The sequence below is a fragment of the Accipiter gentilis genome, chromosome 14 (genome assembly GCF_929443795.1).
Source record: "Accipiter gentilis chromosome 14, bAccGen1.1, whole genome shotgun sequence".
Lineage (NCBI taxonomy): Eukaryota > Metazoa > Chordata > Aves > Accipitriformes > Accipitridae > Astur > Astur gentilis.
The window spans coordinates 16777645-16788693 of record NC_064893.1 but is presented as its reverse complement, the minus strand read 5'-3'; positions in this window follow the sequence as shown (position 1 = coordinate 16788693).

Genomic DNA, 11049 nt, shown 5'->3' with positions numbered 1-11049 from the left:
GGTTATTAACATCACTGGGGAGAATACCATAAATCTGCTAGCACTTTACATATAAGCAGTGTGTTAATATTGGGTTGCCACATCCCAAGTGTTGTACTAAGATGTGGCCTCAAGAAAATTTGTGGTTGGAATGCAATTAAGCAGCATAGGGAGTTGAAACTGATTTTATGTTTAGTTTCCTGTTAGGAAATACTCCTCTTATGTTCCCATCCTGTGACTCGTGGAGGGTTTTTTTTTTGTTAGTTGATACCCTGGGGAGCAGTAAGAACTGAAATGGGGCACAAAAGGTGGTGCTGTGAAGGAACTGCAAGAGAATGAAAAGTGCTGGGATCTCAGAAGAAAGCTGAGCATGTCTAAATCTGTCTCAAGGCCAAAGAAACAGAGTTTACTGTAATCTCCAAAGTTTACAATAAACATATAACTCATCATCCATGTAGCAGTTCTTGAAAAACAGGTGTCAGATGAATACGATACCAAACTCATAAAACTTTTCAACTTCCTTGAGTGACCAGAAGTGTATTAGATGGCAGGTGAGTCAGAGGAGGATTACTCTTGCGGTTCCCAATCTGCTTGCAGCTAGGGCTCACGGCTGCCCTACTCTGTCTGAGCTAGAAAGCTGGGCAAGAGATGATGGGCATGGGGCTCACACAGTACCTCGTCTTGAAGGATAATACACCTGAGTAGTGGGCAACCTTTGGTTTAAGGGAGCCCAGTTTACCCTGCACATGCAATCCATAGCAGTGCTCCCCAAATCGGGTGCTGCCTCTCAGCTGAGGCACAGTGAACTTAAGCTGCAGTAGTTTTACTGCATTCTCTCTGCCTTCTCTTACATGTCATCCATCATGGATCCTAGTAACAGCAGAACAGCTTTGCAAGAGTTTAGTCACAGAGTTTAGAGTTTAGAATTTCAGCTAGTTAAAGTGTAAATACGGGGCTTAAGCAGATGAGGTTGTGGAAGGAACTGGCGCCAAGTCACGGATAACTTTGCTGTGAAATTTTCAGTTCCTCAGCAGCACTACGTTCCACCAGCGAGTTTGTAGCGCTGTTTCACGGAGTCCAGAAAAAACAGGAACGTGCTACTAGAAACATGTAAAATGAAAAAAATAAAATGAGACCCTGCACAGGAATAGTCCTTCTTCATCCCAACTTTTAACGTGTGCCTTGCTTTTTGTTTGTCATCACAGGGGGTTCCACTGGCTTCATTTTGGGTTTCTGCACCAAGCTGCATGCCTAGAGCTAAACCAGGGTTCCCTGTGCGTGCAGTAGTGGGAAGGGCTGGGAGGGTGTTCAGGCTGCCTATATTGCATGCAAACAAGTGCAAAGCTAAATAAACACTTTTTCTTCCCTTCCCCCTTTTCACGTGCTTTGTTTGGTTCCTAGGGACTTTGTGCTGCTCAGAACACCCTGCCTAGTGTATTTTATTTTCTTTTTCTTCCTGCTAGTGACGGTGAAACTGGTAACTCTCTATCACGTTGCTATGCTACATGTCCATGTGGTGTTGCAATATCAGCAGCTTTTGCATTGATCCAAGAAGGATGTCCTGCCCTTTCATGGTATTTTTCCCTTGCTATTTTTAGGCCATGAATGCAATGAGATCCCTCTTGAATTGTTGCTGGTTTGGTTTTTTGTTTTTTTTTATGAGCTCTCCAGATATATTTGGCCTGTGGATAGGGTGTGTGTCCTTCAACTCCTTCCCCTCCCCTAAAAGCTCTTTAGGTACGATCTGGGTATTGGGCTGTACAGGGTAGTTTTTGGCATTGGTAGATGTATGAAACGCACAGGTGATGAATTATTCCTTAAAAGAGCAAGCACCAGTGACGTTTGGGTGTCACTTGTGTGGGAGAGGGGAAATGGAGAAGGTGTGAGGCTATTTTATATGATTGTGTTCCTTAACAGTTCTGGCCTATTCTTGTCTCCTAAGGTTCCACCCAAGAAGAGGAGCATTTCCTCTAAATGGGTGAGACTAGCTCTTAGCCAGACAGTTTCATTTCAGATGGTGAGGGCACAGTGCTGATGGAAATCTCTGAAAGACCCAGGGGGGGTGGAGAGAGACTCTCAGCCAAATGAAAAACAGGCAGTGAGCATTAAGTGCACTTTCCTAACGAGAGCTGAGAAGTGAGAAAGCAGAATATTTGCTTACTAGCAAATTACTGTAGCATGACAGTAGACCACGTAAGCTCTGCTCCATATGGAGACCTCAAGAAAAATCTAGAAAGGGCTTTTTGTTATTAAGATGATTTTTTTTTTTTTTTCTTTTTTACATCTCTGAACTGTGGAGGGGAAGTTGTGATGAGAACACAGCAATTCCCAGAAATGTCGTGGGTTGACCTTGGCTGGCTGCCAGATGCCCACCCAGCTGCGCTTTCACTCCCTGTCCTCAGACGGACAAGGGGAGAAAAATACAATGAAAAAGCTCATGGGTTGAGATAAGGACAGGGAGATCGCTCACCAATTACTGTCAGGGGCAAAAGACTGGAATTGGAGAAAATTAATTTAATTTATTGTCAATTAAAAATAGAGGAGGATAATGAGACACAAAACCAAAACTAAAAACACCTTCCCTCCGCTTCTTCCCAGGTGCAACTTCACGCTTGACTATTCTACCTCCTCTCTCCGCAAGTGGCACAGGGGCACAGGGGATGGGGGTTGAGGTCAGTTTGTAATGCTTCATCCCTGCTGCTCCTTCCTCCTCACGCTCTGCCCCTGCTCCAGCATGGGGTCCCCACCATGGGTTGAAGTTCCTGCCAGGAGCCTGCTCCTGTGCAGGCTCTCCGTGGGCTGCAGCTTCCTTAAGGGCATCTCTACCTGCGCTGGTGTAGAGTCCTCCATGGGCTGCAGAGGGACAGCCTGTTTCACCACAGTCTTCTGCACGGGCTGCAGGGGAATCTCTGTTCAGGTGGCTGGAGCAACTCCTCCTCCTTCTTCTCTGACCTTGATGCCTGAAGGGCTGTTTCACACATTTTCTCACTCCTCTCTGTCCCAGCTGCAGCCACACGGCAGTGTGTTTGTCTTGGAGCCTGCTGGAACTGGCTCTGCCCAACATGGGGGCAGCTTCTGGTCTCTTCTCACAGAGGCCACCCCTGCAGCCCCCCTGCTACCAAAACCTTGCCACATAAACCCAACACATGTGTGCATACTGCTGAGAGATAATGCATAACCTTCCCCCCAGGGGACCCGTGCAGCATCACCAGTAAGCACAGCTTGTGCCAGGCATTGCAGAACTGCTGAAGCAAAGAGGCAGCTCAGAGGTGTATGGGGGTTTGGATCTCCTGAGACGTCCCTGTTGGTGCTGGTGATGGCAGCGGAGCAGCAGACTGTCTGCAAGAAGGTAGCGCCCAGCACAACCGCAGTCCATGTGGTCTCCGGGAGCAGTAAGAAGGTGAGTGGGATCCCCCCCAAAAGCTGTGCTGGTGCAAATATCCAGTCCATCGGGGCACTGAGGTGTGAGCTTCATGTATGGCAGGTGCATCTCTGAGAAGGATGGATCAAGGCAGTGGGGATTTTGCCAGCTGCACTCTTTGGGGTCCATGTTTGGGAGCTGAAGTCTCAGGCCCCTTATGGGGCCTTTGTGGTACGCAGAGGCCTTTCGCAGCAGCACTGGTTTTGTGGATGTTGGGACATTGCTTGTGGGCACAATACCTGGAAACCAGCATGCGTGTCTCTATCTCTGATGGCCGTGGTGTCTGGTCAAGGCTGTGAGCAACTGAGAGTCTGGCAGCTGGGGTGCATCTGGTTTCATTGCCTGTGATGTCTTGGGAATGAGGTCTTGAAAAAGTCATGTTTGGGTGTGTCCTGTTTGCAGCTAGGATAATTTTCTCCCTAGTACCTGGTACAGTGTGTTTTGGATTTAGTGTGAGGATAATGTTAATAACACAGTGATGTTTCAGTCATTGCTAAGTAGCACTTATCATAAGTCAAGGAATTTTCAGTTTCCCATGCTCTGCCAGCGAAGAGGTGCATGAGAAGCTGGGAGAGAGCATGGCCAGGACAGCTGACCAGAAGTGGCCAAAGGGATATTCCATACTGTTATAAATTGAGACTACAACGGATCATAATCCAATTGAAAATTTTATTAATTGTAGCAAGTAGAATATGAGCAAAGACAGCGCTGGGCGGCAGGGGAGTCTATGTTCCGCCAACTGCCGCGCCAAACAGTTCTAACAGTCTCCTTTTATCAGTCATCCAGTTCCGCATTCAGGTCTTCACTCTGCGCATGTCCCAGTTGTTGTTGGGGGGTCTTTTTCTGCCTCCTGGTGGTCGTTGAGGCCGAAGGCTTGAAGTCTTCCTCAGTTACCTTTAGATAACTTTTCTCTTCAACTTGCTGTGTGGTATTTCTCAGAACTGTGTTATAAGCTCCTTTAGCAAACACTTCTAAGCAAAGCAATAGCTATTTCCCGTATTCTTGCATCTTGCGGTTTGACACTTCTTTAAACAAAGCAATAACTGATTCTCATATTCATACATCCTTATCTTTAGCAATCTCACAAAATAGTTTTGCTTTGACTTATACAAGTGGTATCTAATTAGGCTTATATAAACAATTATGGCTATTTTTTTTTTCTTTAATTATTTAATCTTTATATTGGGCTTAACATAAATCTTAATAAACAATATTCTAGTCTTTAGTTTCTCACAATCCCCCCTTTTTCTTTTTATCCTATTATTGTTTATTAGACGCTATTTTTATTTTCACTTAAATGGTTCATGTGGGTTTCCTCTTTCTGCCTGGGTTACTATCAATAGCACAATTAACGGTATACCAGGAAAAAGGGTGTTTGTTAATTTTTTTTTTTTAATTAATTTTAGTAAACTCTTACCAGTCCTGGGGAAGTTCAGCCATGATTGCCTTTGCATCCCATTTTCCTGATTCATTTCTCCACAGTTGGTTTCTCTTCTGCCTCGCCCGTCGACTCGGTTGCTTCGAGCCACGGGGTGTACCATCTTCTCGGCAGCAAGGGAATTCTTCAGGAGAATAGCTGTTTCGGGTTTTCTGCCTGTGTACATAGGCCTCCCACTTCGCAGCTTTAATTAATCGGGTCAGGCAAGGCACGGTTAGTACTTCCCTCCGACACCGGACAGTTACGATCTCAGTTACAAAGGGGATTCTTTTAGTAAAGATATCTCACCATTGGAGGGATCCCTTTACTATTTCTCGTCTTTGTTCGAATTGTTTCAATTTCCAATCAGTTAATGATCTTTCAAATTTATAGCACTGCTCGCAGACTCCGTTTGGAGGGTATCCTTCATAGCAATGCACCCACCATTTGTCCTGGCATACCTTGCATTTAAAACATACAAATGGATAACAATCACACTGTTGGTTGTTACACCTTAATTGTAAGTTTTGTATATAGTTGTTCCTTATTCCCGTAGAATCTCTATATTCTATATTAGGTTGTATGAGTATTTAACAATTTTTACGACCACACTTAGTATGTTTCCACAAGTAATACACCACTAAAAATCCTATAAAAACAATTATAAAACAAATCACACACTTTACACCAAAGGGCAAGGCTTCAAAATAATCAAACCAAGTGTATATCATTACTTTATCTTCTTAATATAATCTTGGTGTCACCTGGTGCACTGACCACCTTCCAATGGGGTCTTGTTACCGGGCCTTTAATGTGACTGATATGAGTCCATCCACGCTCAGCAGTCCGGACAGGTGTTTCTGTTGTAAGTCATTAATCGCACGGTCTCAAATTAAAATGTTTGTTTGTGGGCTTTCAATCCACTAGGGCATTCCATACACCATTTCGAATGCTGATATTCCCACATCCGTTCGGGGTCTAGTTCTAAAAAATTAATAGTGCCATGGATAGGCACTTAATCCATGATAATTTAGTTTCTATCATTAATTTAGTTAGGATAGTTTTGATTTCCCCATTCATCCTTTCAACTTTTCCCGAACTCTGTGGATGCCATGGTGTATGGTATTCCCACTTAATTCTTAAGTTTCTTGTTAGATCTCTAACAATTTTTGACACAAAGTGTGTTTCTCTGTCCGAGTCAATTACTTCAGGTACTCCATATCGAGGTATAATGTTTTCAAGCAACACTTTAGTATTTGTGACGCCCTATCCTGGGTAGTTCAGTAAAATCCACTTGTATGTGTGAAAAAGGTCTATATGCTGGGGAACGTCCTCCAAGAGGTTTTTGTCTCATGTTGTTTCGATTGACCTTTTGACAGGTCTCACAGGCTGCTGTGACTGTTTTTGCGATGTTGTATACACCTATACAGGCAAACAGTTGATTAAAATGATCAACTAATGCCTGGGTTCCCCAGTGTGTTTTACTATATATTTTTGAAAATATTTCGAGTGCTATGCCCTTCGGCAAAACTTCTCTCCCATCTGGCAATATGTATTTACCATCCTGTTCCTTAGCTCCCATTTGTTCTAATTTTTCTTTTTCTACAGACTCAAAACTCAAATTTTTATTAATAGATGTCTGTTATATAGTTAAAATCGTATTATAATTGCCTGCCATTCGTTTTGCTTTCGTATCAGCTGCATTATTTCCCCTGATTTGGTAACTTGTACCCCGTTGATGTCCCTTTATATGTACAACTGCTATTTTATTCGGCGTTTTTAATGTCCCCAAAACTCGTCGAATTAATTTTGGGTGTATCAGTTCTTTTCCCTGTGAGTTAACGAATCCCCTTTCCTCCCATATTTTTCCAAAACTCTGTTTAATTGTTCCAATCGTTTTTAGAGATAGTTTAGGGGATTCTATAGGTATTCCTTCATACTTTAATAATCGGCTATCTGTAAGCCATTTTTCTGTTTTTTTTGTTGTAACACTCCCCTGATATTATGAAACACATATAAGACAACGTCTCCATTAAAAATAATGCGATTTGTTTCCTTGAGTAATAAGGCTGTAGCAACAATTATTTGTAAACAACTTGGCCAACCCCTGCTTACAGGGTCCAACAGCTTTCATAAGTATGCCACCAGTTGTTTTTTTTTGTCCAGCCCATTCCTGAGTTAAAACTCCGAATGCCGTTCCTTCATGTATATTAACAAATAAATGGAATGGCCGCTTTAAATCTGGTAGGCTTAAAACCGGTGCTTGGCTTAGTTCTTTTTTTTTTTGAGACTGACAAACTGCTCTCGATCTTGCGGGGTCCATTTGGGTATTTTGTCTTCCTACAATACCCAAATAGCCCTAATGCCTGCCGAATTTGTCTCTTAGTGACAGGCATAGGTAATTCCAGAATTGCTTTAATGCGCTCTGGATCTAATACCTTCTTGCCGTTAAACAAATAATGCCCCAAGTATTTCACTTTTTCTTCCACAAATTGTAACTTTTCTTGTGATACCTGTAGTCCTTTTTGGGCAAGAAAATTTAGAAGTCGAATGGTTTCTTTTCTTACATCCTCCTGATTATTTTCTGCTATAAGCAGATCATCTACATATTGCAAAAGTACATTTCCCTTTTGCACCTGGTATTCCTTTAAGAATTCTTCCAGGGCCTGTCCAAACAAATTAGGGGACTCAGTGAACCCCTGGGGGAACACGGTCTATCTCAATTGCTGTCTGCGGCCTGTCTCTATATCTTCCCATTCAAAGGCAAAATAATCACGGCATTCTTCTGCCAGTGGACAGGCCCAAAAGGCATCTTTTAGATCAACCACACTATACCAGGAGTTATGTGGTTCTAACTTACTTAGAAGTGTATATGGATTTGCTACTACAGGGAACCGGGTGATAGTTCTTTTGTTTATTTCCCTTAAATCATGTACGAGCCAATATTTCCCATTTGGTTTCTTTACAGGCAGAATGGGGGTATTAAAGGGTGACATACACGGCTCTAAGATGCCTTGTGTTATTAATCGATCAATTTCTGGTTTTATTGTTTTACCCTCACAGGTATGTGGGGTTCAGAAATTTAGATTTTAATTGGTGGGATTTCCAGTCTACTAATTGTGTCCGGAGAGTATCAGACATCGGGGTTGAATTGTTTTTGATCTTCCACGGTCAAAGGATAAGTAGACACTGTAAGTTCTTGATTTTTTACTTTAATTTCTAATTGCAATTTGACAATTAAATCTCATCCCAGTAGATTAAATTCTGCTTCAGGGACGAGCAAGAGTTCACCCATTCCAAATTTATTTTCAGTTTCAAATACCACATTTTTGATTTTGTTGACTTTAAAGGGTTCTCCTTTTGCCCCGATTACTTGTACTTTTTCAGGAGAAACTTTACATCCCTCAGGTATTTGCTTAATAGTTGATTTCTCAGCTCCAGTGTCTACTAAAAAGGTGAACTCTTGTTTATGGGGACCTATTTTTAATTTTATCAAGGGCTCGTGATGACTTCGGTCCCCTAAGATATAGAGCCCCTGACTCTCCTATTCCGTTTTTAATATTTCTTCATCTTTGATCCTTTCTCTGCAATTCTTCTTTATATGTCCCTTCTTTCCACAGTAAAAACAACATCTCTGTTCCTTCTTTACTACTACGTTAGTTCATTCAATGGATAAAGTTTAGCTCCCGGTCTTTCCAGCCAAACTTCCGCATATTGACTCTCCTCTGGGTTAAGAGTTTTTTTTTATTATTAACCCATAGGTTTAATTGTTATTTTATCCAATCTTCTTCTGACCCATAGACTGGCCAGAAGACATTTTTAAAAATCTTCTTCCCTCCCCATATCTTAGTACAATATTCTATCATCTTCTGTTTATCTTTCCCTAGAGTTCCAGGGAAATATCTCCAATTGTCTAAGATATATGCCAGAGGGGTATTCCTAGGTACAGTAGGTACCCTTCCCATGGGAGTCGAAGGCTTGCTGCCCTTCGCCCCCATCTTCTGGACTATCCGCACACACACTCACTCACTCCCCTTATTCCTGGCCCAGTCCCTCGCGGGAGGTGGGAACCGCAGTACTAAAGGGTCCACATTCACTTGGTTCAGTATATCGAACCTCTCATTTGTTATAGTCCAGGAAAACCCAATCCCGCCCGAACGGCAAACCCGCGACCAAACATCGCAATATACTTACGCGTCCTGCGTCTTCGTCCGGACTCCCGTGCACAGAATTTTTATGGGATTTTACCGGTTTTCCCTTTGCTCACTATTCTAGAATTTAGGTTCGTCGGTAAGGTTGGGGTAGGCTGTTGGTCGCGGGGCCGCGAATTGTCGCGGGGCGCGCCTCCCCGGAGGACCAAAGCCCACCGTTCCTTATCCGAGTCACGGCACCAAGAATTGTTATAAATTGAGACTACAACGGATCATAATCCAATTGAAAATTTTATTAATTGTAGCAAGTAGAATATGAGCAAAGACAGCGCTGGGCGGCAGGGGAGTCTATGTTCCGCCAACTGCCGCGCCAAACAGTTCTAACAGTCTCCTTTTATCAGTCATCCAGTTCCGCATTCAGGTCTTCACTCTGCGCATGTCCCAGTTGTTGTTGGGGGGTCTTTTTCTGCCTCCTGGTGGTCGTTGAGGCCGAAGGCTTGAAGTCTTCCTCAGTTACCTTTAGATAACTTTTCTCTTCAACTTGCTGTGTGGTATTTCTCAGAACTGTGTTATAAGCTCCTTTAGCAAACACTTCTAAGCAAAGCAATAGCTATTTCCCGTATTCTTGCATCTTGCGGTTTGACACTTCTTTAAACAAAGCAATAACTGATTCTCATATTCATACATCCTTATCTTTAGCAATCTCACAAAATAGTTTTGCTTTGACTTATACAAGTGGTATCTAATTAGGCTTATATAAACAATTATGGCTATTTTTTTTTTCTTTAATTATTTAATCTTTATATTGGGCTTAACATAAATCTTAATAAACAATATTCTAGTCTTTAGTTTCTCACAATACCATAGAACAACATGCCCAGTATATAACCTGGGGGCGGTTGGCCGGGAGGGGCTGGTGAGCAATTGCGTCGTGCATCAGTTGTCTTTCTTGGGTTTTATTTCTCTCTCTTTTTGTTATCTTCCTTTTCATTACTATTATTACATTTTATTCCAATTATTAAACTGTTCTTCCCTCAACCCGTGAGTTTTACTTTTTTTTCCCAATTTTCTCCCCCATCCCATTGCAGGGGGGGGGGACGGTGAGCAAGCGGCTGCCTGGTGCTTCATTGCCGGCTGGGGTTAAACCACGACAGAGTGTCTTTAGCAGCATTCTTCGAGGGCAATAGCGTTGTGGCATCATGTCTTTTGGGAGCACCTTTGTGGAGGCTGAGGTTTGTGACTGAGCTGGGATTTGGGATGATGAATGGGCCTTGCTGGTGCTGGTTTCCAGGTATTTACGCCTGAATCCCTGACAGTAACCTGCTGTCACGGAGAGCATCGCTCACCTCGCTCCAGCAGCTCTGCCTGGTCCACGACTCCATTGGCATGATCTACACTTTTGTGTGAAAAGTGGCTTCTTGCAGAAAGCGGCCTCCTAAGTGGGAGGGGTGGCCTCTGCAGCAACGGCTCACTGTGAGCTGCTGATAACCCGTGGGTGCTCCAGTGCTCCGGGGTGCCAGGAAGCGGTTGCAGGGAAGGGTCAGCGCAGCCTGACGAGGAGGCTGCCGGGGTATCCGTTGCCAGCACCGCTGGTGCTGGCGGCCTCGGGCAGCACGTGCCAGGGGTGCCAGGCAGGCCTGGCAGGCTGCCCCAGGGTGCTGGCAGGAGGGTGCAGGTCTCCCGGGGAATTTCGCCTGCAGCTTGCTTTCCAAATTCCTCCGAGGCAGCACCGCCGCCTCTGCCCCGGGTCACAACCCGGCCAACACCCCCACCGGCGGACCCAGCCAGCACCGCGCCCTGAGGCCCGTGTCCGCCCCGGCCGCGCGAGGGGTGAGGCAGGCGCTGAGGGCTGGCGGAGGCCGGCCGGCTCCCGGCCGGGCGGTGCGGCGGGGACGGGCGGCGGCCGCCGGCGGCGGGGGAAGCGCTGCGGGCCCCAGCCTGCGCTGCCGCCGCACGGCGCTTCCCGCCCGCCGGCGCAGGGCGGGGGGCAGCGCTGGCCGCTGACGTCACCGCGGCGCCGGTCCCCCTCTCGCCGAGCGGAGCGGCCGCTGCGCCTGCGCGGCGGTGGCGGCGGCAGCGGC